Source organism: Aegilops tauschii, chromosome 5, assembly GCF_002575655.3.
Source record: "Aegilops tauschii subsp. strangulata cultivar AL8/78 chromosome 5, Aet v6.0, whole genome shotgun sequence".
In the NCBI taxonomy this organism is placed as follows: domain Eukaryota; kingdom Viridiplantae; phylum Streptophyta; class Magnoliopsida; order Poales; family Poaceae; genus Aegilops; species Aegilops tauschii.
In genome coordinates, this window is record NC_053039.3 from 289,170,622 (window position 1) to 289,177,755 (window position 7,134).

General features: G+C 52.7%; 1 pseudogene; it reads left to right on the forward strand.

The window, feature by feature from the left end:
• The first annotated feature begins 3,320 nt into the window (after positions 1–3,320).
• Positions 3,321–6,460, forward strand: LOC109780787 (uncharacterized; annotated as a pseudogene).
• Positions 6,461–7,134: the final 674 nt, after the last annotated feature.

The following is a 7,134-nucleotide window of genomic DNA, read 5'->3' on the forward strand; positions in this document are numbered from 1 at the left end:
TTTCTGCTTATGTGACATGCTTAGCACCTGTACACCGTGGAGCACTGAAAAGGGCCTTATAAGTTGTATTAGTTACTTCGCTTGCTATGCTCCATGGGCCCATAAGATTCAGTTTCCTTTTCATTATACTAGTATTTCTCGCTTTGTATGAAGTGGTACATCTACTAAAGTGCATTCTCAATAGAATTGGAAAAGTGAGCACGTTCCAATTTGAAATTCTCAACAAAAACACATTTTTTCTGATAAAATGACGTTTTATATAGAAGGAGGAGGCGGACCACCACTGAAAATGTAGCATCAAATGGACACATTCATATGGAATGACATTTGTTCTCTGCATAGGTAAGGATGCACACAATCAACAAAAAGAAGTTCAAAAAAAGGGTAAATAAATAAAATAACATATTCATGACAGTAAAAGTCCTATGAGACCGACACTATGCCTATGCCTATGTCAAAGGGCCATTCTCTCGGCCGCTGCCATGGTCGTGGCTAGCATAGGCTCGTCGGCTGTCCACCCTCCACAGCACCAGTCCCCGAGCTCGCCCGTCACACCGGAGACGCACAGGTTTCATCCGCCGATGCTACATTGAGAGACCTGGTTCTCCACGTCTCTAGACGGTAGCGCGATCGCGCCGGCCAGCCCCGCCATCCCGGCCGCGGCCATCATCGACCTCAACGTGACGCCTGGGTTCAGTGGTGCTGGACAGTCATCTGACGGGATGCAAAGGAAGCAGCCCCGGTTGATTCCTATGGCCAACCTTGCTGGCGCCCACAAGTTATTGGATGAAATGCCACCGCCGACGCCGACGGTCGACAACCCTGACTACACCCAATTCTCGGAGAACGTCATCTACGAAGGCCGTGGCGAGGCCTTCCACGTCGACGGCCAAGGCCATGCTTTCGATCATGCCGAGACCCAAAGCCAAGACGACTGCGGCCAGTATGGTGACGACCAATTTGGTGCCCATGAAGAAGAGGAGGTCGACGACCATGGCAACTCATGGCATGAAGATGATGACATGTATTCCGAAGATGAGGAAGAAGAGGTCGACATTGCGGATTGGCCATTGGTGTTTATCGATGAGCTCACCCAAAGGGCCGACGCACAAGGGAGGAAGCAAAGCATTCGCACCGGGTCATACACCAAAGAGGAGGACACTTTGATTTGCGAGAGTTGGATGGAGATAGGCCAATATCCCACGAAAGGTGCTGAGCAAAAAGGATTGTCTTTTGGACGAGAGTTCATAAAACCTTCCATGAGCGAAGGAAGTTTGCACCCTACAAGTTTGCGAGCACCCGAGGCATCTACTCAATCCAAAAGAGATGGGGGTTCATTCAACAAGAGTGCAACAAGTATTGTGCCGCGCTTGAGAGCGTCGAAGCGCGTCCCATGAGTGGCCTAGGTGTGAGTGACTTGGTATGACCTCTCATTGTTTCATTGCCATGCCATGTTCATGTTTGTTTACATCTTGTGTCCTTCAGTATTACATTTGTGGCCTCCTCTTTGATTGTGTAGGCAATCCAATCTTTGGAAACCTTCAAGGCCCGACATAAGAACAAGCCCTTCACTCTCACACATTGTTGATCGCTCATCAAAGATTATCCCAAGTTCAAAGACCAATATGCCGCTCTTAAGAAGGAAGAAGGGAAGGCGGCCATGGCTGACAATGGAGATTTTCTCAAGAGGCCGAGGGACAAGAGCAACTCGAAGGCCTACGAGAAGCATGATGTGTCATCCATCGCCTTGCAAGCAACTTTGCACGACATGATGGCTCAAAAGGAAGTGAGGGGGGAGAGGAGTGGCAAAGGGGAGGAGGAGCAAATGAAGATATACTCGGAGCTCCAAACAAAGAAGCTTGACAAGGAGGAGGCCGCCATGAGGAGGAAGCTCGACATTGAGGAGGCCGCCCAATCGAAGAAGCTCACAATCAAGGCCACCAATGTTGATACCAAGGCAAGAGAGGTGGCGCTAGCTATCATGAGCGTTGACAAGACTAACATGTCCCCGAAGAGAAATATTTGGTTCGTGAACCGGCAAAAGGAGATGTTCAAGCAAGACGGTCTGAACCAGGGAGGCTTCGACCGTGGACTATGGCCGTTCATTTTGAAGGCTGGCTAGTGTGCCGGCCGCTTGCTTTGTTGCCGGCGTGAAAAATTTATTCATTTAGAAGGCCGGCTAGTGTGTTGGCTGTTGGCTTTGTTGCCGACAAGAAAACTTGTTCATTCTGAAGGCTGGCTAGTGTGCCGGCCGCTGGCTTTATTTCGGTGTGAAACTTGGGACTTGATCGTTTTGTAGGCTGGCATATGTTTGCCTGCCGCTGGCATGAACTGTAGTCGATGGCCGCTCGCATGAGTCTACGCCCACTTTTTACATTTGCATGCAGTCGGATGAGATGCGGCCGATATGCGGCCGTGCGCCCAACACGCACGGCCTGCATATTCAGAAAAACGACCGGACGCCGCCTCATTACCATATCAAAACGGACAAAATCTAAATAAAGCGGACGTCCGTTAGAGTCTTGCATTAAAGCCAACTCCACCGCACGACCCCATCCTGTTCGGCCCCGTCCGTTTGGGGTAAAACGGACAAACGAGGCGGCCCAGCGCGCGACGGCCCGGACCCATCTCGTCCGTTTTGTGTCCGCGCCGACCCATTTCGAGCGCAAACTTGCGCCGGGTTTGGGTCACGGCGGACACCAAACAGACGCGCGCCTCGTCCGCGTCGGGGCCGCGTGGCAGGCGGCCACCTACCTCTCACCCGCCCACATCAATGCGCACGCGCGGGTGGCCCCGCCTGTCATCCGCCCAGGCGAACGGTCGCGGTCCTTCTTAAATGGGACCCGTGGACCGGTCGTCGTCCACACTGCCCCACTCCACCCCGCGGCCTCCTCGAAACCCGACAACCCCAGACCCCCAAACCCTAGCCTCGAGCTCACCGGCTGGCCGCCCGCAGCCATGGGGCTATGGAACTATGGCCGCAAAGGCAAGCACGACCGCGAGGATGGCTCCTCGTCGGGACGCCGCCACGGCTCCGTGAAGAAGGAGGAGCCCGCATCACCCACAAAACGGACGAGATGGGTACGGGCCTTCGCGCGCCGGGCTGCCTCGTTTGTCCGTTTTACCCCAAATAGACAGAGTCGGACAGGATGGGGTCGGGCGGTGGAGTTGGCCTAAAGTTCGCCTAGGACTTGAGGACCTGTCAGCGGATGTATGCGGCACCATGTCTGTTGGATGCGGCAGAAAACGTGAGGAGGCATTGGGTGATTGGACCTGCCCGGACGTTTGCGGCATGGCGATTGGGGATGGCCTTCTACACAAACCAAACATGCCGGTAGTCCTCCGTTCCGTCCTGCCAAAGCTAGTCCGCCAGTCCGGTCCCTCTCTCGAACCCTCGTGCAACTCCAGCGATGGCGCGGAAGAACAAAGCGAAGAAGACCAAAACCAAAAAAGCGCCACCTTCCTCCACCTCGCTTCCTCCCCTGCCGCCGGTGGAGCCACAGGCTACCGAGGCGGCGGCCTCCATCGACATCCTCGCCGAGCTCGACATCTTCAACATTCTCCGCCGTCTCTCCCTCGCCGACCTCATCCGCGCCGCCCTCACATGCCACCGCTGGCGCCGCCTGGCCGCCCGCTGCCTCCCTCGCACCCCTCCTCTCCTCGGCTACTTCCACCACCCAACCCACCCCCCTCCCCCGTTCCCCGGCCGGGATCCGGAGCGAAGTCGAGGGTGAGGCGCGGGGGGCTCCCCTCGATGCCGCCTCCCCGCGCCTCACCCTCGACTTCGCTCCGGACGCCTTCCGCTTCCTCCTCTTCGACTCGCTCCAAGGCCTCCTGCTTTTCGAGTCGTCCGACGAGATACAGAAGGACAAGGGGGCCATGCCCCGCTTCCTCGTCCTCGACCCGGCCACCCGCCGCCGCACGGTCCTCCCGCCCCCGCGCCGCGACACGGTGCCCGATGACCGCCGCTGGCGCAGATCGAGGTACTACATCGGCTCCGCGCTGCTCTCCCGCGCTCACCCGAGCAAGCTCTGCTTCGAGGCTGTCTGCTTCGCCATCGAGGAGGGGCGCCCTCGCGCCTGGGTCGCGTCCGTCAGCAACGGCGACTGCAGCTGGCGCGCGCTCCCGCGGGACGAGGAGGCCGAGGTCGACTTCAATCCCTGGTTGTTCGAAAACCGCGGCGTGCACGCAGGCGGGAAGATATACTGGCACATCTGCAACTCTCCGCGCATGCTCACGCTGGACCCTGTCACACTCAGGTTCTCCTACCTGCACGGGCCGCGCGCGCTGGCTGTCGACCCGATAACCGTGTGCAAGGTCCGCGTCGGGGAGACGCCGGATGGGCGGCTTTGCTTGGTGACCGACGGCGAGCAGCAGCTGCAGCTCTGGGTGCGCGGGGAGGGCAGGGGGAGCGACAAAGGTTGGCTTCTGCAGAAGAGTGTCGCGGAGCTGAGCACGCTGTGCGACATGATTCCTGGCATGCCCAGCGACGCGGAAATGATTCCTGGACCTCGCAAGCCCACCGACATCGAGATGGTTCCTGGCATGCCCTGCGAACGGACTGTTTGCGTCTGGCCCAGCGACATGGACGCCGGTCGCACGGGGAAGGTGTTCATCAAGACCTGGGGATTCGGACGCTACTCGTACGATATGTACACCGGCAAGCTGGAGCGCCTGGCGACGAAGCGTGGCAAGGAATATGGGCACCCCATGTTCGCCTACTTCCTGGCATGGCCGCCCGCCTTCCTCGCTCCAGAACCAGAGTACATCCCTCTCCTCTCACTCATGTCATTTCTGTTCAGCGATGTTGCCTGCTCTTTTGCACACTCAGATCATTTTGTGTTTCACGTGTCTGCTTGGAGTAGGCTAGTATAACAAATGCATCCAGCCTTTCTAGGACTTGTATGGCTATAGGGAGTTCTTAGTTGCAAGATATTGACATCATTTTTGTTATTGGAAGATATTGAAGCGATTATGCTCAAAATGACAAGGATTTGGGGGGCATTCAATACTTAAGTCTGTCTTCCAAGTTATCATCACAATTCCTGTTGGTTGTATTGTAGAGATAATGACACACTTGATACTTCGTTAATTTGTGCTGTATGGTCTCTAGTCTCTACACATGTTCATTATCCTGTCCTGCTGTATTTCACATTCTGAAAGTTTCCCAGTTACATTTTTTGAATTATTCTTGCACAACTTCCTAGTATGCTTCGAATGGATATTGATCGCACCATGTGACTGTCCTAGAACTGGTGTTATTCAGTACACGCTACGTGATACGTAATTTTGGCACCAGGACCAACATTATGTTTACATTGGTAACTACGTTGCTCATGGATTGTAAAATTCATTCTGACATCGCAGTTTTGTACATTGGGTTCACGTTTTAACTTTTAACTGCCCGCTCACTCTGATTTCCTTGCTCATTTTGATTTGTTATAAACTGCTTTTATGTTATCTTTAGATTTCCAAAGTGCAGATTTTTTTTATGCTGGGAGTTGTAGTGAGCTTCTTTCACAGGCTTGGTGCAAGTTTCATATTGGGTCTTTTAGCTTCTGTTTATGAATTGTATTCCTGGGAAATCAGCATCTTGATGTGTTCTTTTTCTCTTACACATTTGCCTTGTGGAACTGGGTTGGGAGATGGTCCTCATTATTCGCATTAAGTTCTTAACTGTGACCCTCGATGTCACCTTTACTTTCTCTTATCTTTACAATTGATAAGGACACAATCTTGCTTGTATTTTTGTAGTATCTGATCATTTAGAAGATCAAAGAAATCCAGATAGGATATTACTGGTGTCAAACATGCATATGATTATATATGTGACGTTCACTGTGTGATTATTGGTTAATTAGGTACCTCATACTCCTCACTGCATGAAATCAATTGATGATTTGGCTACTTCTTGTCTAGAGATAGCACATCTTGTTCAGTTTTCTTTTCATAATACGGTAATTGTCATTTTGTCTGAATTGTTGTGATCTTTTTGGCAACTCTTTAAGAGAAAAATCTTTTACTGGTATTCACTTCTAGGTTTGAATTCTGAACAGTAAACAGCATAGACATGAGCTTTAATATTTTTCTTATACTGCTTGCTAATCCTGCACTTTCATCAAGTTATATTGGTTTGTTTCAGTGCAAATTTGGTAGCTGATACTTTTTTCATTTCTATGATTCAGGCCGTTGGTGACTTGTAAGGAATTGGCGCATCTTTGTTTGAAGTCAGCTCTTCATTTCTGGGTCACTACTTTCGTGCTAACACCTCACGTTGAGCTCATGGGGAACCTCTGATTACCTTCACCTTCATGCCACTATTTAAGTAATCTTTTGATGCTATGTTTATCCAAACGTCATTTGGACTTGATGATATTCAGCAAGGTGTACTGTTAAATTATGCTTATTTTGGACGCTTTGGTCGTATTCCGTAATATTCATCGAATTTCGACTTCCGTAATGTTCTGTCTTGCCTTGGTATTGTGCAGATTTGGCCATTGTGAGTCAATGATTGTCAAAGCTTTTATTTACGTATCTAGTGCTAGTTGAATCTCTTTTTTTTTCTTGAAAAAGAGGAGTACCCGGCCTGTGCATTGCACACAAACATTTATTATAGTGAACCGAGTATCTAAGTTCCAAGCAATGATCCGGAAAAAGTAAAAATAAAGATTACAGGATGAATTGGCACAACCGGCAAAAATAGGACAACATGCCTACAGACAGAGGCCGCCCCTCGCGTCGCCCCCGCGGGCGACCCAGGGGGAAAACCCTAGCCGCCGCCCCTCGAGTCTCCTCCTCCTCGCCGCCGTCCATAGCGCCGCCGGGCGAAGCCTGGCCGGCTGGGCGGCGGCGGGGCTTCTCCCCATCCTCTCCGTCTTGGCTGGCGCGGGACAGCGGGATCCAGAGGAACGCTGGGCGAACGTGGGGTCCGGCGGCGCGGCAAGCGGGTCTCCCATCGGCGAAGTGCGCGGCGCGGCGGTGGCGACCTGCGTGTCGTGAGGTGGTGGCTGCGTTGGCCTGACCGGTGGTCGCGGGTGCCGCCGGATCCAGATCGGATCCATCTGGATCCTTTCTTCGGACTCCGTCGGCCGCCGCGGGGTGTTGATGATCGTCGCTGACCACGTCGGATCGTTG